The following is a 22077-nucleotide window of genomic DNA, read 5'->3' on the forward strand; positions in this document are numbered from 1 at the left end:
AAGGCCTTTGTTTGAGTGTTGTCAGCTCCCCGTGCGCTGTGCATCATTAGCGGCAGAGCAAGAGGATGAGATGTCACGACGAGCCCCGATTTTAAATCACTTAAAATCACGTCAGTTTAAAAGCGATTCCACACGGATCTCAAGTGCATGATTTAGATCTCACTTGCCTGTGGCATCGTAAGGCTTGCTTTCCCGATAAGAATGCTTGTTGGTAGGGTACAGGTTTCATAGCAAGTAGGAATAGAATAGCATGGAGTTATGTGGATGGACAGGTGGATCAGGGACAAGATAGCTCATCTTCAACTGCAGAGATCAGGACTCAACACCCGGTAACACTCCATGATCTAAACGCAGCACGCTCTACAGGGATGCAGATTAATGAGCGCCTCCCACACACTTGTAGAAGGCTAAGAGGGTGTCAGGAAGCTCCTGAATCACTAGGAGAAACCAAAAAAATACCTGTTAATCATCCTCCTATCACCTAATATAACAATCTCCTCTAGTTGATATGCCACTTTCCTGAAGTAATGTTCTCATTGCTAGATTTGTGCTTAATACTAACGTCTTAAAGTTGACTTTCAGAGATTCAGTACCACAAATCACAAGAAGTACTAAGCTGAAAACTCTGACTGTTGACTGTACATTAAGCTTATTTTTCATACTCACTTCTTTGTATGGCTTACAACACTTTTCACTTTGTGATGCATGTATTTTTAATATACAGTAAAGTCAGCATCCTCTTCAGCACCACACACATCCGATGGTATGAAGCTCTTAACAATGTGCACTTGAAAAAGTTCCTCTTTGAAAAAGTAAAAGTGCAAACCCATTAGCATCAAAATATACTTAAAGTACCAAAATTAAAAGTACTAATTATACAGAATGTCCCATTTCAAAACAATAAACAGTAAATGTTATGGAATAAAATTATTGATTAATGTGTGCATTGCTTTAATGTTGCTGGTCGTAAATGTAGAGCTAATTTTAATATATATATATAAAATGCTTGTGAATTCTTTCCTGGGGACGAAGTAGAAGTATCACAAAATAGATATACTCAAGTAAAGTACCTCAAATTTGTATTTAAAGTACTTGAGTGAATGTATTTAGTTACTTTCCACCGCTGCTTTCAGGCATTATTTTGGTAACATGCTGACACAACACACAATCACTAGCTTAGCAATTACATGTTTTCCTATGAATTAAATAGCCAACCATTAAATCACTGCACTGACTGTCATTGCATGGGTTCTGACACATCCACATCTCTGTGTCAATGACTTTGTGTATGTTTATGCAAGGTATGTACAAATCTATACACCCAAAAATCTGACAGTAAAGTGATAAAGTGATGTAGGAGTGCTACCCAGTGAGATACAACTTGGAAAACCTAAGAACAACAATCAAGATCTTCAATCCTTTAATTTGACAATTATATTATAGAATATTGTTTAATTGGAAGCGGGAGAAAAGCGTTAAAAAAAGAGAGCAAACACAAGAAAAGTCGTCTTCCTGATTGAACTTTGTGTCTTGCCACATGCAGCTTGGGTCTCCCAACCTCAACAATAAGTGGATTACAGGGTCGTGCAACAACAACAGTAAATGGAACCATACCGCTCGTAAATGATGTTGGGGAGTCCTAACTCTCTAATCACCTTAGAAACAGGAGCAGTGTCTATGCAGCAGCACTGAACACAATGCTGCGGTGACACTTTTGCATATGTGTGTGTAAATCAGAAAGCACTTGCATAATGCTCACATTTTCATCACTGGTGCCGGAAGAAACTCAGTAAAAAGAGCATTGTGCATTTCTCAGACAAACACACACACACACACACACACACACACACACACACACACACACACACACACACACACACACACACACACACACACACACACACACACACAAAGAGGGGAAAGCACTTTTCTTTTTCCTGATCTCCATTAACAACATGGTGATGATGTCCCACTTTCCATTAAAATTCAAAACAACAGAAAAATGCCTCTCAGGTATAAACTCATTTGGGAAAGAATTGGCAATTCTCTTCAGCAGTGGGATAACATCTTTTTTTTCAGAAGTACATATCAGTCATTTTTGAGAATGTTTCAGTTTTTTTGTTGCATTAATATTTGGCAATGGCTGTTAAACTGGAAGAGGAGAGAGGCAGACAGACTGAGATAGTGTGGAAGCTAAAAACAGAACAGAAGGCGGGGAGGAGGTGGAGGGCAGCAAGGGACGAATAAGGATGATGAAGGACCAGGACCAGGGCAAAGATTATCCCCAGGGCTTGTACATTGGCTCTGTTCCTCCGGCTTGCATGTCCCTTTAGGAGGTTAGGGTCAAGCAGCAGCCCAAATCGATGGGCCCAGAAGGGACCCAGAGGCTCCATGCTAATACCTGCTCCATGATAATACCGCCCGCTGAATCCCTGCTGGGTAATGTCATCCATCATCCTGCTGCTGCCACCAGCACAGATAGCGGAGGAGGAAGAGAGAGACACAGCATTGCACAGATTGATAGATGGCTGAGGATTGCTCTTGCGTCTCTGCTGTATATCCCAGAGCTGATTTTAATAAACGTGGTAATAGGGCAGAGAGGATGTCCCCTGCACATGTGTCTCTGGCCCTTCAGAGAGAGAGAGAGATAAATGCCAGGTCTTGCGGGTCTAGTGGGACAGAAAGATGTTAATCCATATATTATATTTTACTTGCCCCGGCCTCTGCGTCACAGCCATCATACTAGCTATTGATTGGCCCCTGTCATGGCAAGGGCTTCTAAATGAGATATTTCATCCTCGTGAGAGAAGCCCACTTTATTCATTTTCCAACCAGAGGCCCATAGCCTGGCCAGTGTTGATTTGCCTCAAGTTTATTTTTCTTGTATGAAAGGCTTAGTTTTTTCTTTTGGAGAATGTCAGAAACTATGTTCCATCTCCAGAGGAGAGTAAATGACACAACTGTTTGTTAGAGGCGCATGGTGGAAACGCTACATTCTGCCTTCATACATCTCAGAGACACTTTCGCCTTTTCCAGCTCTGTTAAACCCTTTAAAGTGTTTTTACAACTTCATGGGCAGAAATACATTTTGTTGTGTTTGTTATTGCACGGCGATCTTCATATGGATTCCTGTTTTATTTGTGCTTATTTACAGGCTTAGTAAATCATTTTAATAATGCAGACGACAATAGACAAAAGAACCCCGAAGAAATAAAACCTGAGTTGATACCTGATCAATATGTATGATAGCAAAACTTTGGACAAAAAAGCAAACTTTTGGTTTGGTGTTATAGCATAGAACCAAAAATATCAGTGCTGACTAGTGGGAACTGGGAATCCAAAACAAAGGAAGGCTGTCGGTTGTCTCACATGATTAGCAAGTAGTCAATACTTCAACAACCTTCCAGCATCACTTGTTTCGTAAAGATGCATAAATACATTTAGCTGTGCCACTTTCGGGTGTGATCACACACATTAGATCATTAACACCTAATATATCTGCAGCCAAAAATAAACCTGTGGTAGTGTAAATTGGAAAAAAAACGGTCCGCGTTGCTCTGGGTGCTATTATGTAGGTGATAAATCAATGCAATTTGAAGGCTCTAGACAGTAAGAGAAACATAGATTGATTGATTCTGTGTGTTTTAATAATGAAGCACATGCTAGAAACAACTATCCATCCCTCTCTTTCATTCTACTTCAAATCATTTGTTTGGTTTATCAAGACTGTATCCAGATTGATTTTTAGAAACCATATTTGGAGGTGGATTGAAATTTGATTACAATGGGATTTCTACTCAACTCAATGTCTTTTGTGTTAATCGCAAAGCGACACACTCAACGGGGTACTTTGCGTGGTGGCAACCACACCTCTTGTTGCCAGCACGATTGTTGGTGGAGGCAAAATGATGGACCTCCATTTGTCACGCTTGCATATTGACAAGCTGCGTTCCCAGTGTAGTTACGTAGGTACTGACGCCTACTTTGTTACCACAGTAACCCATGCAGATAGGTTGGTGATTTCTGGACAAACAGATCCAATCTAATGACTTGCAAATGACAGTGTGGACAGTCCGTCTTAAATATCTGATTCTGGAAACAAATGGGATTTGTCTGTAGTCTGAACATAGCCTCAGTCATCTCTGTGTATGTGAGTGTACTCACCATATGCTCGTTACTGCTGTGCCTCACTGGACCTCAAGACACCTTTGTATGCTTTCTCTCTTCCGAGAATTACCTGACTCAGTAGCCTGCCTGCTCAGCTGCTCTGCATTGCCTCGTTAGCCATTGTGGTAGTATATACATACAATACTAAGTTGTTATCAAGAGTTTTTGCTCTCAGGATTTCACCGTTTCACCTGTCTGCTTGCACCGAAAGGTCTTTTTACACAATTTATTCTGCTTTCCACACTTTACGGTCGAACAAACATGAAAAAAAACGTATGCAAACATTGTCTGGACACACATATGCTGAGGTTAAGAGTTGAGTCAATGCAATGGGTTTATTCAGATGAACACGTTATATTTGTATAAGTTAGACCACAACCTCTGGGTCAGTCTCTTTGCTTTGTTCCACTAGAGATAAGAGCATGCCGTGGGTGTCAGTATATTTACGGTCACTATTTCCCAGTGGAGCAGTGCTGTAACTGTTGCCTCTCTTATCAGTAGTGTCCTTCTTCGCCAAATGCACCGAGCATTTAAAAGCGACCCAACAAGCTGATCTAATCGCTCTCTCTGTCTCTTTACCCTCTTTCTTCCTCCTTCTTCTCTCGCTGCAGAAATGTTCTGAGCACAAATGAAGCCGCGAAAGGGGCATTTGAGGACAGGCCTGCGCTCCTCGATGTTTGTTTCTGATGACAGTGTTTCTCCCGCCTTTCATTCCACTCACTATGCTCGATGTGACATTGTGTTCAAAAAAGGTGTCAGCGTGAGAAGATGTAGTGTGGGCTGTCTGTGGAGTTCCAGCAGGAGGAGTGCGGGAGAGAGGCTATAAAGGCAAACATTCATTCTCATTAGCTCCCCCTTGAATCACTTAGCCAGTTGACTTCCTGTATCTCCCAACTTCACTGCTGTTCACTGAGCTTCCCTTCAGCACATCTTCAAAGCCACTGAAGGCTTTCTGTCTTTTTATCCATTAACTTTCCTTCTCCTGAAGTTCCACTTCGGGGAAATCTTTGAATTTGAACATTGGCTGCTTTCATATGGTGATGCGTACATGTGTTACATAGTTACCATATAACTTGATGCATGAATATCCGTCGTTTATAAGATCGCTTACCTGACAGATCACAGCAAGCAGTTAGATTGAAGTAGTTTAGCTTTTGATTTTATGTTAAAATCACATCAAATTCTGTGGTTGGTTCGTTCTATTTTTACGACACAAAGGAGCCATCCCAGTTGACGTGGAAGAGGATAGAGGTCCACTCTTTGAGGTGGTCTCGTCCCAGTTGTTTAGTCAGTTGATTGGCAACTTTCACACCAGGCTAAAAAAAATGTATTAATGGGAAATGCACAAGAGTTTGCTTTAAGACCAATCAAAGAGGTAAAGTCACCCTTACTGTAATGCTACAGCTCACAACAGCTTTGACCCTTGATGCTTCAGACTTGTAGTGTGCAGGTTCCCTCCTGTTTCAACATGACACACGCCGTCATGGATCCAGTGAGGTCTGTACAAAAAAAAAGGCCGTCTTTTGTTCCGTTTGCCGAGGAAGAACTTGACTGGTCTGCAATGAATCCTGAACTCAAGCCCATTCAACATGGAAGACTGTGAGCCACGCCTTATCGTCCAGCATCACCAAAATGTTACGATGAAATGAGCGTCATTCTCCTTCATGAAAGTTCTGTGTTCATTTGACCCACCCATTTGTTTTGAGTATCCACACACCTGCATAGTCATGCATTTCCACTGTTTGGAAGGGCGAGCTCTCCTCACTCTCTTTCTCCGTCTATCTTTACTAAGAAAAAAACCCACATCTGTTCTCTATTATTTCTCCTCAGGCAGTGACAGTGTCAATGAAACGCAGAACCAGACACAATGGATTAACTAGTTATATCACAGAGTAATATGTATCCGACACAGAGGCCTCATGTAGGCCCACATACTGTAGATCATATGACATTGCTTCTTTCTCATGTCCTAATGAAGGAAGCCAATAGTTGAGCAACACGTTTGTGTAGTTATCTGAGGAGTACGTAATGTTGGTAATGGGCTGAAGAGACTAAATGTCAGAGATAATCCAATGGTAATTAAATGCATCACTGCAAGAAGAAAACTGAGAGAGTGAGTGAGCTAGAGGGAAATGAGAGAATAAGAGAGCAAGAGTGATCCACGGTTGAATTTTCTGTCCATATTGTTAGACAGCGATCTGTCTTCCACTGGCAAGATCAATAGACTTCGGGGATACAACAGTTAATCCTGAGACACACGAAAATGTAAGGGAAGCACACACACATTGTATGGGAAGCACACAGACACACACACACGCACACTATGTGATTAAAACAGGCCATGAAATTAAACACACAATTATGCAGACAATGTTTGAGCTGACTCCAGAGCGTATCTGTCACCAGAGCTGTGCTGGAATGAATGACAAAATGCTGATTTTACTTGGAGTGTATTTGCATTAACCGCCAGAAATGGCTTTTATAGCTTATAATATTCAGGGAAAAGTGCCAACATGTAAAAGTGCCGTAATGTCTATCATATTTCCTGTTAAACAATGTTAATGATGTCTGTGTTACTTTATGCTAATCCCTGCAGGTTGCCAACCAAAGGGCCCTTTGGTGTAGATTCGTTATTTCTCTGCGCTGAATGTGTGTGACAAGTGTTGGTTCAGGCTTTGTTTCGGGCCATTAAATAAGTATTCAAAAGTTTATTTGAACATTTTGTCGATGTTTTACTTTGATAATTGTGATACAATTTAAAGACCTATGGTCCACCCACACATATGCTGGTCTGATCAGATCTCCTCTGAGGACTGTGTGGGTGTATACACACACAGTGCTTAATAGGGTTTAAGAGTTTAACCGATGTAAACCATGCCTATGAAGTAGAGGTCATTAGCCAGGCACATGTTGTCCCCCAACAGGTTTTATGGCTCACACATTTACTGTATTCATTCAGTCTCACACCTCTTATAATCCTAAATGATGGCTGTACCAGGGTGCTGTTTTCAACAAAGACCTCTAGGACCCACTTTATTCTACCAGTCAAACACCAAAAGACCATTAAAGTTAGTGACCAGTTGGGGAACATAGTGGCGTTTTTGCAGCTAAAGAGCTAAATATATTTGTCAGCAGTTGGTGGAGAACAAACGTGAGATAAAAGGAGAGTGAATATTAGATTTACATTTGTAAAGTAACCAGAAACACAACTCAAAATGAATGTTGATGTTTGTTCATGTCAGATTGATGTGTAAAATTGTAATTGCTTCCAGTTATTGTGGTTAATTAGACCTTTGCTCAGGTTGAATTTGGTGAAGCTACGCTGGAATTCCATGAGGTCACCAGAGTGAACCAATAAGGACGAGAGAGAGAGAGATGTCAATTAAACTCTCTTTTAATTAAGAGCCATTATTCAAACTCACAGTTGTCAGCAGCTCCCTTAAACTTAAAAACTTAAAATCTTGCTGTGTGTCGTTGTCAGAACCATCCTGTGGGTAATTTGTCAGTCGTGTCGTGACCTCGGAAATCCAAAGGAAAAGTCTTTTATCTTTGTCTTTAGGACACTCCAAGAATCCTCTTGCTTTGACATGCACTGTAGTTTTCAAGTTGCCTGACCCAGACAAAATCTGTCTCGTGAGAACATTAATGCGCAGAGCCTGGTCTAGCTTTCAAAAGTACCTGAAAATCTTACCTCTGAAAGCGAGTGACAAATTACAAATCGAAAAAATATATATTTTGAGGAATCTAGGCAAAGCAAATGTTTCCTAGCTGACAAATGATTGTGAATTTGGAGTTGACACAGAAATTGGGATTTTCAATGAATACAAATTTTTCTCTACAGCTGAATCTCTTTTACGGCAAGGTCAGTGATGTGAGGACGAGCAGGAATCATCAATCTGTTATCCTGATAGAAGACGAATACACCAGAACACACACAGATTCACATTTTATGAAGATCCAGCTCCAGATCAGCACATGCAGATACATGGAAGGATTGTGTCTCTTTGTGGTTGTTTTGAATCTCTTTGTTAAGCCGTCCTCACCCAAAAAATAACTTTGTTTGTTGTTAGTCTACAATCTCTAGTTACTATAGTAATTATGACGGGAGCAAAGGAGGAAGCCAGGTAACAGTAAAAAGGTGAAACAAACACAGGACTTTCACCCGTGAGCCACTGTTTGTGTCCCGTGTACTACGTCACATACGTCACATACGTAACAAACGTACTTACTATCCAAACCATGATCTAGTGTCTCTTTGTAGTTGTTTTCCTTCTCTTGTGGATTTTGCTATAATGGTTACAGGAGTTTCTGTTGATGCCTTGATATGTTCTGCCATGAAGTTTGGCAGTAGCGTGTAGGATGGGAACCCATTGTTCAATAGGAGGGTAAATTGGATGAGTGAGGATCTTGGCAGCTGCCTGTTGTGCCACTAATAAGTGCCAGCAAATTAACAATTAGTTGTTTTTTCAACTTTAACACTACTCACAAAAACTCTCAGACTATTATTTGCACTTGACACAGACTGAAGAGGAGGAGGGCAGTTTGGGTGAATAATGTAAACAGAGTGTTGCTGAAAACTCAAGAGTGTGAAAAATGTTTCATTACTTACTTGTAGACTGCAATTAAAAATGGGAAAGCAACATGTAAAACTCTCAATGTGACCTTGATGAAGACTGTGCTGGTGCTGGCAAGTGCTGCGCTGTTTTTTTAAACTTTTTTTCCACAGTTAAAAAAGAAAAGAAGACTAATCTTTTTCCGTGCTTTTTGCAATTTCCTTTCGCCACATTGCCATGGAATTATCTCTTTTCGTTCTCTTGTTTTTGTGTTTCTTTTCTTATTTATCTCCAATATTCCTTCAGGGAAGACAGCAAAGTGCTTTGCAAAGAAAGCTTCTCAGACAGAACCAAGCCAAACATGACAATAACTCTATATAATACGATAAGTAGCTTAGCTAACCACTTTGCTGACACACAACCTCTAAACTGGTCTCCCAAATCCTCAGCTTCAACTTCGGGGCTTCTTGTGTCAAATCAAATTCAGGCATTAACAGAGGTTTGATATTAAAGCCTCTAGGTGAAGCAAGATTAGGCTTGAAACATTGTTGCAATTAAGAGTGTGCACAGCATATTTTCCAATTGGTAGTCAGTGTTTGACTTGTAATTCAATACACTGCATCATTTAATACATTGAGGCAGTCTTCAGTATTGGACGAAGTGGTCTTTGACTTTACCTTCTATCCACTTCAGTACATCAGCCTGACAACAAGGGTGTTTGTTATGGTGAGTTTGCTGCTAACAGGGTAAAGTCAGAAGTCTGGTTACGCTTATTAAATGTGATGATGCTCCACGGTGGTTTTGAAACAGTTTATGAAACACATTATAGCACAATGCTAAAAGCTACATTCTACAAGGTAGGCGACAAGTTCTAGAGCAAGCAAAATAACAAGGATTTACATTTTTTTTTAGCAATGTCTGCTGCACAATGTGATGGTCTCATTGAAATGAATGAAGGTCCTGTGCTTTTTTGGTGCAATGCTATGTTGGTCTCAAAAGCCAGTTAGAAATATGTTTTGCATGAATGCGAGAGTGTGTTTGTACGTGTGAGATCAAGCGCATAGGGATTGGGAGTGACTTGACGAGAATTGGAAATCAACACGTGGACTCATTATTCTCAAATGCTCAGTATAGTCATATTTGATTACTTAGTTTGATTTGACCCCATAATGTATAATTACAGACGAGAATAGAGTTACTCAAGAGAGGAGAAAAGCTTTGAGGAAGAGAGGACGGCATAGAGGGAGTTAAAGCCGCACAAATCATTACTTCTGTATTAACAATGGATATAATGACTACATGTAATGTGAAAGGGCTCATCTGTAATGACAGACCCCACTGTTACTCTCATCTCCACGGACCATCTTTCAGCAAATGGTTTTGTTTTCATAACCTGCAACTTTATGATTACCTCAGTCACACCACTTAGTCACACCATGCAGCAGCAAGCAGCTGGTTTCAGCAAAATGTGTTTACACACCTACTGCTCTGTGTCTGCTGGATGATAATGTAATGTATTCGGGTGACTCTTTGCTAGCATTTGCAATAATAGCTTTGTACGCTAAATATCAATAGCTTCTTTAGCTGAGTCCCAGTAGCCAAACATAAGTAAATAAGTAATCAATTAATGCAGCTTTAAAGTGTAATGCAGGTAAGAGCCTGAGACAACGATGGAAGGACCAGAACACAGACAAGCAAAGCAGACGGGGACAGTTCAATGATTTATGACCAAAGTGAAGGTGTTTTATATGTAGGCTAACAGGCAGGTGCAGGATCAGCACAGCTGGTGGCTCAAAAACAAAGGCGCAAAGCAACGTGGCAACTTTGACGATATGGTGGGGAAGGAGTGAAAATGGGTCGGTTATGTACTGCAGGGCTGGCGAGGGGAAGTGGAAACAGGTGAGCAGGTAAATGAGGGAGTCAGGTGAGTGGGGCAGGGGGGAACATCTGAGAGCATCTGGTGGACAAGTAGAGAATGACAGTAAACAGGTTTCGGGGCGCGGGAATATCACTGGAGGAGAGACAGACAAACAGAAAGTCACATAAAGAAATACATATCAACTCGCAAGTTATTTTCTGCAGACAAACTGCCGTGCTGAAGTGTTTTTATAATATAGAGAGGCGTGACACTGAGTGCTTAACATTTCACTGGCAATACTACATACACAATAGGTTTACTTGAGCACAATTTGAATGCAGGACATTGAATGTAGCATTCATGGTGGTATTATGGTGGATTGAGTCCCCAGGCTCAACGCAGCAGCATTGTTGAATGCTGCTGCGTAGGATCCATATTCAGAAACCAACTCTCCTCAGGCTCTCTCTGTCATCACTTATTCAGCGTGTCAATACACGGTCACACAGTGCCGGCGTCGTCAATGACATATTTGTGTGTGTCTGCTGTCAGACAACTGCACTCACATGAAATAATGAATGAGTTGCAGAGAAGAAGCAGCAGCAGGGAGTACCTTAGTTACAAGGTAACATTTAACAAATAACAAACCACTATTTCATACGTGAGTGCTCACAACAGGAACAAAAAGACACTGTTTCCCTGTTTACAATCAGACGTTTAGTTGTCTAACCTTAACCCTGCGTGTGAGGTGCCACACAGAGAAACAAATGTTTTGCTGATTTTCACAATGTGAACCTGTAATGTGGGTGTCATTTAGTTTCCCACAAAACACTTGTGTGAAAAAGCTCAGTCTGTTCAACCTTCCTCTCCTGAGAGTGACAACCTGTCATCATTTTGTTAGCTGCCAATCACCATCAAACAGAAAGTCGTGAAGGAAGACGAGACTGGATCATTTTCAACTGTTTTGACTGCGAGAGCATTGCGGAGAAGACAACATTTTCAATTGCATCTTGCAATTTCACTTTCTCAAGTTTTTTTAAACATTTATATCAAGGTTGCATTTTTTTAGGAACAGTAGATTGTATTTTTTTTAAAAAACATGCATCTTAAATATCATGCTACAGACATTCAATCAACCCCATCGACCAAGTAAGTGGACACAGCAAAGTCTGTTCCAACGTGTCGTACTGAGATAACTTGTTCCAATCGATTACAGCTGATGTGATTGGAACCTTCTTGGTAATGTAAATGGTATTTGGGGGTTTATCCTCATAAGTGAACAAACATGGCCTCAGGTTCACTCTGGGCTTAGATAGCCTACTTATTGTCCAATTCTGAGAAACCAAAGTGATTGGGGAAGTAGAGAGGCCAGACTTCTTTTAATTGACTTTGCCTCCACAGTTAATCAGGTAAAAGAGTAAAGGATAGACCGCAACATCTACTAGTGACACTGATGGCCACAGTTAGACTAACATACATATAGTATTATCTCTGTTTCGCAGGAGGACACGATGGGCAAATGAAACCTCTTCTCTCACTTTATTTCTGCCACAGCTGATAGGAATTTATTTTATTATTTTGTCATTTCCTACCATAGTGATTTTACAGCTAATAAGAGCGGGAATTCATCCCTGGGTGCTGTTAATCTCCAAGCAAATTCCCCTAATTGTAATGCAAATTGACTTTATTTGTCGAACATTACTGTAAATCCTCAGTAAACTGCACTAATTCTGTTAGATAATCCACACACTTACAAGCACAGAGCATTGCACTGGAGTGTTATATGTAATCACAATGGACACTTCATTGACAGCTGCTCTCGTCATTTCGCTGACGGAAACTGAAATGCACTTTAAAATATAAATACAACTCGATGATAGTGTTTTACCTCCACTCTCCCATGAAAAGGCGGAGCAAAAAAACCCAACACACACATGTCAACGTAAGAGCAGCAGGACGGCACCTGCAGAGAGAACTAAATGCCAAACAGTCACCGCCAGAAGGTGCTGCAATCTTTTCACTCATGTGGCATAGAAATCCATTTTCCTTGTTGTTTCTGTTGACTTATTCCTGTTGCATCAGTACTCATCAAAGCCCATAGTCCATACATTTGCCCTTAGTGTGTTCCTGTGGCCACGTGAACACCCATTGAGTTTCATCATTGTGAATCTATCCTGGGAGTGAATGTGCTGAGTCTGTCCGCTGCTCCTCATAGTTATCGAGGGGAAAATTACAGGCATCCGACCGCAAAGAGACACAATGAGCCCAGCAGTGAAAACAAATTGGTACTCCGGGGAGCTCTAATGCCTCTTTTTTGCTACCTGGTGTGGTGGGGACGACATAAAAAAAGACTTCAGCTGGTGCGATGGAGGTTGGTCCTGCAGAGGACTCTGTGTGTGTGTGCGTGTGTGTGCGTGTTGGAAGTGTAAACAATAAGAACAACAGTCACTCCGCATGTTAAGCAGCTCAGACACACATTGTTTTTCTGATATTGCATGGTTAAAAACGATGCAAAGGTCAGGCTGATATGCATCATACTAATTGAAATCTTCATGTTGACAATGTGTGCAAAAGTGAAGCATCTTTGTTATATTCCCTGTTGATTTCATGGGTTGTTCTCTCCTTGTATTCATTATCGCGTTGGGACAGTCAATGGCATGGTGCGTTAAAGCACACAGACATTCCCAACAACCATCTATTTTCCATTCTTTTGTTTGTATAGCAAAGCCTCTGATGTTCCTTTTAAATCTACAGAAGAGACCCGTTTCATCTCAGGGCAGAGTACTAATATGACTTTTACTTAAATCAACATGTGATTCTAAAAATGGGTCCCAGCGGAACTGGCATAAAAGCTAGTGTCATGTTGCCCATTCTTACCTAGTCCCAACAGTGTAAAGCAGCTTAATGATAAATCCTATGAGACTACACTTTATTAGGCAAACTATCTGAATGCCTCAAAGCCCTACGAAGCGAACAAAAGCAAAATGAACTGAAGCTGTATTAAATAAACATTGTCCCTGTGAAGCACATCAAACCTTAACACTCACTCTCCGTGGCTCCGTTCTATTCTTCATCACAACTGAACAATCTGGTGTATAACTTCCTATACAAAGTTTTAAAAAGGTTGTTGATAAAAATCATTTTTACCCACAGGGATTCAGTTTTTTAATTCAGCCACTAATATATGAGAGGATATCACACAAAGGCAGATGCTGTGTTGTTGCCGTCACACACTGATATCCACAACCTCCATCTATCTTTTATTGCCTCATTTCCATATCAAGGCCTCCTGCTCAACACCTTTCTGTGCATAAGACAACACAGAAAATGAGAGAGCAGTGTGTTAGCGACCTTGAAATGCATCAATGACAAACTGTGAGGAGTAGAAAAATGTTCAATAAAGACTTAATATGGTGTTTTGTGTACTGTGAAACATGGATGTTTGACTTGGAGAGGCTATTACGTACATTTACAGCACATTAGTTTTGCACCTTTACATGTTATGAAAGAGGCTGTTCTTTCTTTGTTTTTTTTAGCGTCACTCTGACTCTTTTTAGACATCCGGCTAATGAGGATGGGGATGCTTAATGAGGTAAGGATCTACTTTTTCTTTGTTGCTAGTGTTTAGCACAAGCTAGCACTTTTGCAGATGGACAGAGGAAAAACCCCTCCAGACCTTTAAAAGCAAATCAAAGATTGAAGTATGGTAATTGAGCAAGTTGGAGGAATAGTGCAACACTCTGAGAAAAGTGCTTAGTCGCTATCTCACCCAGAGTTGGATAGGAAGATTGATACCACGCTCATGGGTGTGTGGTAACTAAAGCTAGAGCTGGGAGGCTGTTAGCTTAGCTTGGTAAAATGACTGTAAGAAGTGGGAAACAGCAGGCACAAGAAATTGTCACAGCAAACCATTGCTCTTAAAACCACATTTCTGTTTGAGTAAGGTTCAAACAAACGAGATGTAAGAACTTAATTTCATCAAACCTTGGACTTTGGACAGTGCCTGGCTCGTGGGTTCTCCCTACTTACAGACTTTATGTTAAGCTAAGCTACTTCTGGATCTAGCTCTTTATTTAACTAACAAATGTGAGGTTGGTACCGAACTTTCCATTGAGAAAGAAAATGTGTTTGTATATGTTCTGTCTTCCAAAATCCACAAAAGCATTTGAGTTAATTTTAAGACTGTATAATAACACTAGTAAACACAAAACTCAAGGATTGCATTAGTGTAATATTATCATTGATTGTCAGATACCTTTAAAAACGAAACAAAAGTACGTTCTACCGACTAAATGGCAGAATGAAATGTTCTTTTTCTATAATTGTATATTGTATAATGGGACCTGACTGCATTTCCACTGTGTGCGACCATAAAATGCACCCTTGCAGTGTGTGCAGAACGCAGTATTTTTGTTGCCAGGTACTTTGCAAAGGAAGGAGGAAGCCTCCTGGAGCTCTTTAGAAAAGACCGACTTTCTCTTCAGCACGACAGCTAACCATTAACACACTGACTGTTGGTTCAGAAAGAGCATTAAAGTGTCATAACAGCCTTGGCAACGACACATTGATTGACACGTGTACAGACACGTCAGTGCTGAATTCAGACATGTGGTGCATTGTTTATGCTTTTATATTGGGTTAGCTAATAATGAGAGGAAAGAAGATGATAAACCTAACGTATGTAAGAGCTGAAAACAAGTATAATATTATTGTTACTATTTTAAATGTGATGAAAAGCGAGATAATTTAGTAGTGACTGTTGAAAACCAGGACATTTAAGTGTTTTACAGACAAAGTAAGGACCATCTTGAATCCGGGACAATCTTTGACATCAATCAACTGGTCAGCTTAGTCCATCTTTTTCTTTAAGACTGTAAGAGAGAGCTTTGGAAAAACAACGCCTAAATAAAAACACCTGAGGCTTCAGCAGACGCACTATGTATGCCATCAAATTGTTAACGTGAAAGTATTTTGTCTCCATCATAGCTCTAGTATGAAGCACTTATTCTCCCAAATAAATGTATTCCAAACAATATTATCGAGACCTGCACATGACTCTCCTGCAGCCATTCATCCTTGTCTGATCATTTTCCCTGGAGGCTTGACTTTATATCCAGAATACTGCTAATCTGTTTTAAATGTTTTCTACATTTCACAAAAGAGACCAAGTTATTTTGCACAGGTTTCAGAATAGGAGACAGTTCATTCAATATAATCATCACAAATGCGTTGCTCAAGAGGATCCATGGTCATTGATTGTTAAGCAGTTGCCAGGCAAATTTCAGTTTCAGTTGATTAATAACCCTGGCGTCTGCTCGAGATGTGATGAAATGAAATAGCAGAGTGGGGCCATGTGTCTACATTACGCTCAGTGGAAGGAAAGAATATGAAAAAACTATGCTTCTTATTGCAGACTCTTAATCAAAACGCATTACAGATACAAGCTGGAGGAAGGTACTCTCATCTCAGCGTGGATCAAGGTCGATGTTGGCTCTTCCTCTCGGTTTGCCTCTTTCATCTGGAGCATGTAATACAGCTTGACATGAATATCCACGCCCTTGAGAAGGGCACCCCTGCTGTGTCAAGGTTGGTAATACAGTGGGGATTATATTTAGAACATATTGGCTCACATACTTACAAGACTGACTAGAGATAGAGTTTATTTTATGTTGCACAAGTGTGGTGAAAAGAATTGCGATTGGCGATCAATTGATCAAAATGCTAACATTGGCATGTTAACTTTTTACCATGTTCAACATCTAAGTCAGGCATATTAGCACGCTAACAATGCTAACCAGCATAGGCTGTACGCCGACCGAACTTTATGATAATCCATCATCATTTAGACATTTCAGTCAATCCAATAGCGTTGGAGACAATGAGAAGTTTAGGCTCTCATCTTTTGTTTTCTGTAAAATAATTAATGGTAATCCATGCAATACTTGTTGAGATATTTGGGTAGTGACAGTGGCCCGAATGACAGACATCGTCACTGCTAGAGCCATGCCGCTAGCTTGCCTAAAAAGCATCAATGCCATTTGGAGAAAAGTATTTTAGAGTTGCGTGGGTACTAGCAATCTGCCGGGGAAATCAATCACAAACTACCTATCTCGAAATCTTTGTTATCTAACTTTCAAGATGTTTCACAATGTACAATTCAGCTGTGGATGGCTATGAGAGATGCTCTGTCATCCCAACCCCAGTGATGACGGTTTGAGTGGAAGGTTATCCACTCATGTATATTAACGTGTGGTAGTAAAATAGTTGGATGCAATGAAGAACTACAGGCTGATATTTCAGCTTGGATCTCTGTGAGTAAATAGTAAATGGACTTGAATTTATATAGCTGCCATACAAGGAGGTGCCACTTACCCAAACTAATGCACTTTCACTCACACACACACACACACACACACACACACACACACACACACACACACACACACACACACACACACACACACACACATACACACACACACACACACACACACACACACACACACACACAGCCTTGGGGAGCTGTATGGGGTTTAGTATGTTGCCCAAGGACAGTTGCGGAAGACGTGGATGAAACCGCACATCTTCTTAATAAAGGGAAGACCAGCTCTACCTCTGAGTATACTGTACGGCTGAAGAGGTGGAGCGTAGAAAGGCCAAGGCTGCAGCGGGGCAGTGTGGCCTTTAGGGAATCAAAGCTGCCAGAGGAAAAACAGACTTCTGTGGAGAAGAGAAGAGGCTGTACTGAAATGTGTGTGCATAGCTAGTGTGGTGGAGCAAGAGAGAGAGCGATCGGAGCTGAGGAGAGTTTAAGCTCAGCAGTGAAGAGTTTGCAGTTTGTGCACATACAGTGTAAATGCTGCAGCTCTTCAAGAATAACGGAAATTTCTTGTGTCTTGTCTCCTGACAAGTGAGCGTATAGAGGCGACGTAATGCATCCTGGTACATGTAGGCACTGCTGGCACGACTCAGTGGGCAGAAGAAATACACTTCCGTGATCAACACAGCACACACTGAGGAATGTTTTGCTTCATAATTGTCTAAATTTACCATCAACACTGATGGGACACCCACATAACAGGTGCCGTATTTTGCCTTCATAAGAATCAGGGTGACATGGCCAGCAGATTGAGGAAGGTGATGCTACATAATTAGAGGGATGAGTGAGGGAAAATAACAGTTGATGGATGAAGGAGAGAATAAAGAGACCCTGTAGGCCTGGTTGAATATATTGCTACTGTAATTGCCACCACTATCTTCCAATGGCCCATTCAATGTTCGCCACGAGTTCAGGGCGTTACTTAACCTTGCTAAGCCCAAGTAGAATGAGAGTGAACATGATAATTGAGTGGTCATTACAGATGAGGATCTTGTGTTAATAGGAGCTAAATGATCATCTAGGAGGGAATAAATGAGTCTGAATGGCTGAGTGAGAGAGGCTGGTTGAAGGATATTAGTATCATCATTAGGAGATAATATGGTTGCTATTGGCATATCCAGAATTAGAGTCAAACAAAGCTTTGAGGAGGAAATCCTCCACGCTGGCAAAGCTATAAAACGGGACTTCTAAATAGGTAGTGAAATTAAAATGCTCAACCAATGGATGTTTTTTGTTTTAAAGTCACAAAGAGGCGGAGGAAATGTCACCTTAGCTTTACTCCAGAACATTTTTTTTCTACCATTTAAAAACTCATACATTTATTTTGAACTTAGTAGCCACTTTACATAAAAGTTCCTGCTTGTCCTTCCTTTCAATACCCACCTTGTCCTACTTCACAATCTCTTTCATCAGCGAATATTTCTCTTAGCTGCTTTTTACCCACCAGTGTTTGATATGCAACACAAGAATAAAACACCAATCATGAAGCAGTTGAGCCCCAACAGATGTGCATATGGAAATATGTGGCAATGCATCACACAATATTCTACATGGGAGGTGGTTAAAAGCTTGTACGTGAACTATAAACTGTTGTGGTGTCGCGTTATGTAAATTGTACCCATCAATTCCTCATTACAAGTGTTTGCACATGTGCAGTTGCACCTACAGCAGCATGCATGTGTCTATTTCACTCGCAGCAATGCTACACTGAGAATGAATACAGTTTCTGGACTATGTCTGTTGATTCAACTGTACTTTGCTGCCAACAGAAGGTTCAATTCGATCCAAAGGATCGTCTTTTAAAACCTCTATCCTCAAATCAAATACAGTATAGTGCAAAACGTTCTCTTAAGTAGAGTAAGCACTGATCCATCAAGACGACTTGAATGTAAAGTGTTCACATCTATACACGTCAAAGTCAGAGATCACACAGTACAGAATAATTGAAGGCAATAACAGAATTCCAGCAGATATAAACACTTCAGTTGTGAAGTAATGCAAAAGTAAGAAAGGAAGACAGAGATATGTAAAGTCTTACTGCTAGTTAAAATAGTTTGGAAAAGTGTGGGGAGTTTTTGATAAAAGCTGACAGCTACCTGTGTAGAGTCTTCAGAATGACCACCTCTGCCAACCCTGTTGCAGTTTACATCCATGTCTGTCCAAAATGTCATTACTGCATCATTTTATTCCATCAGACATTTGTGTAAAACTGTCATAATTAGCATAATAATTCCTGAGTTATGGCCAAAATTGTGTTTTATGAGGTCATAGTGACCTTGGACTCAAGGATCAACTGATTGACTGAACTTGGTGGTCAAAGTGGATGTTTGTGCCAACTTTTCCAGACGTTAACACGTTACCGCGTTACCGCGTTCACTAGAAAGACGGATGGACGGGCGTGTGGAAGAACAACCCGAAAACATAATGAAAAAAAGCCATGAATAAATCGACTTGAAGTTTTTGCAGCCAACTGAAATTGGGTTTTCATTTTGGCCCCAAAGAACCAGAACCAGAAATAAAAAGCCCATTATTATATATGCAAAATATACCAGCTGCTGTCAGCATGCACCAGTGGACAAACACATTTTTGAAACTGCCCGGCTTGAAATAATTTTTTTGCCTTCATGTTCAGCACCTGTTCACAAAAGAAAAGAAAAAAAAATATTAAAAACTGTTTTATTCTCTTTTTTTGCATTGACTTGCTTGCTCATTAACTTGCCGTATTCATCTTCTCTCCTTGAAGAAAGAAATTGGAGAGTTTGAGAGGCTGAAGCCTTTCTGTACTATCGGCTTAAATGTATCATTCATTCACAATTATTCATAGACAACATATGTTTCACACTGGCAACATCCTTTAATGGCTCATCTAGATCAGTCACTCTTCTCTGTGGAGCAGAGCGCTGTTATTAACAAACTGTACTTGCAGCTACCGACTTTTTAAGGTTGTGAAGTGTGAAGCTTACCTTTGCGTTCACTATTCGTTAGCACCTGAAAGCACAACTTCCATTGTTCCATTACTGTGGGAATATTTCCACTTTGACTGGCCTGACTTCACTCCTGGGGGCCCTACATAACACACTGCATTTCCACAGCTCACGTTAATGTGTGGAAACAGACATGGCGTAATCTTTTACGTGTGAAGGGACCCATGTGTGCCTTAAAATATATTGCCAGGCTAGGCTAGACCTTTGGGACTCTTCCCAGTTGACATTTATTTTTCTGCATTGTTTAGTGGTGCAATACCTGATACCTGTAACCACTGGTTTAGCTGCTTCTTGTCAAAAAGGAGACAAGGGAAAGGTCAACTCCTTCTCCAATACTTTTATCTAGCAGGAAAACAAAAAGACTCTCAGAATCATTGCCCCGGTTGTGTTACCTAGAGCAATAAAGAACCTTTCCTGAGTCAAGCGTGTAACCTAAACGTCCACAGAACCTGCAGCTCAAATGATGGCATACGAAACATCAGATCTTTGTGTAGCAATGCGGAGACTGTAACGTTTGCCAAATAAATATCAAACTGTCAAGCGAAGAATCCCTGTCTGTCTGTCTGCTTGTCTGTCTGTCTGTGTGTCTGCTTGTCTGAGCTGTATGTGTGTTTATATGTTCCAAATGGGCACGCCACCCAACAACTGACAACTCTACAAGCAGCATGAGCCAAGCAATTGGCACCCTCCCAACAGGCATGCTCTCCGAACAGGCCACGCCCTGAACGGGCCCTGCACTAGTATGAAACAAACAAATCGCCTATTTCCATCATGATTTCAACATCCATCTCAACGCGCCCTCTTCTTCTGCAATAACTTAATGGCTTAATGGTGCCCAGCTCCTAAGATTTGCATAAAAGCAGTGGATGGAAACCTGACTTATGAGAAGATAAATCCTGTACATAACCTAGACAATTGTCCATCTCGTTAGTGATCTAAATCCCATTGACCCCTGATCCTATAGAAACTGAATGGTGTTTTACTACGCCAGGGGGATGGCAGCTTCTATCTACAAACAAATCATCAAGTGCTGAGCTAAAAATGGTAAACTGAGGTGTTCTGGCGGCCTAGTTAGTAGCAAAGATGCAAAGTGTGAAATTCCTAACAACATCAATTTCTTTTTGCTTTTGCGTTACGGATGGTATCCCATAAGTCCAGAGACACAGGATAAGTCCTCCAACCTCGATACCCTGCCACTCCGTGGTCTCTGAAGATTAATAGATTCAGAGGTGAATTTTGACAGCCCACTTTAAACCACCAACGGCTTACAATAGTTTTAAATTAATTTCAAGTGCAGCATAAACAAAACCAAGGATTGCATGTTCTTTCTACATCCCAAATGTCTTGGAAACAAAATGTCCCTCAAAATTCCTCCCCATCATTGCCTTGTTCAAAAATGCTGCCAAAAAGTTTCAGTCTCCAACTACTCTCATCATATCTGCCCAATTTTAGTGTCTCGCCAGACACAGAGGCTAAAAGTGCCTTTTAGAATCAGTGCTGAGGTTTTATTGATTATTTTAAAAACACACATAAATATGGTTTACGTGACTGACCTTTTAAATCGGTGAGCAATAACTGCACCCTGAGGTGCTTGGGCAGAACATCTTTTAGACTCAATAATGCTCCACTATTTGCTCACCAGCTTAACTTTGTCTATCTGTTACGTGGTGCTGGGCAGGTATCATCCAATGTTTGTTTTTTTAGAGCTTTTTACCTGAGTTGCAGGATGTAGAACAAAAAAATCAAAGATGCGTAATGCTCCGTAGAGCTAAGGTGAATGGCACATTCTGTGGGTCTGTGCACATTTCACATTATGCATGATCATTTTCTCCAATCAGTTATAAAAATAATGATAAGAGCAGCTTTAAGAAAAGATAATTCAATGTCATAAACTGAAACTCCAACACAGGTGGCATTGTTTAATTGCTAAATAATCATAAGTAATGCAGTACAAGAACGTTACAACCAATAAAGGTACATACATGTTACATCTAATCATTAGCCGATCACTCAAAACAAATCACCAGCCTCCAGATGTTTTTGTGTTTTGTAATGGAGGTTAAGAAATGTAAATGTTATGTCTCCGACTGTTTAAAGGAATAGCTTGAGATTTGGGAAATATAGTGAAAATTAACCAGA

The sequence above is a fragment of the Pholis gunnellus genome, assembly GCF_910591455.1.
Source record: "Pholis gunnellus genome assembly, chromosome: 7".
Taxonomy (NCBI): domain Eukaryota; kingdom Metazoa; phylum Chordata; class Actinopteri; order Perciformes; family Pholidae; genus Pholis; species Pholis gunnellus.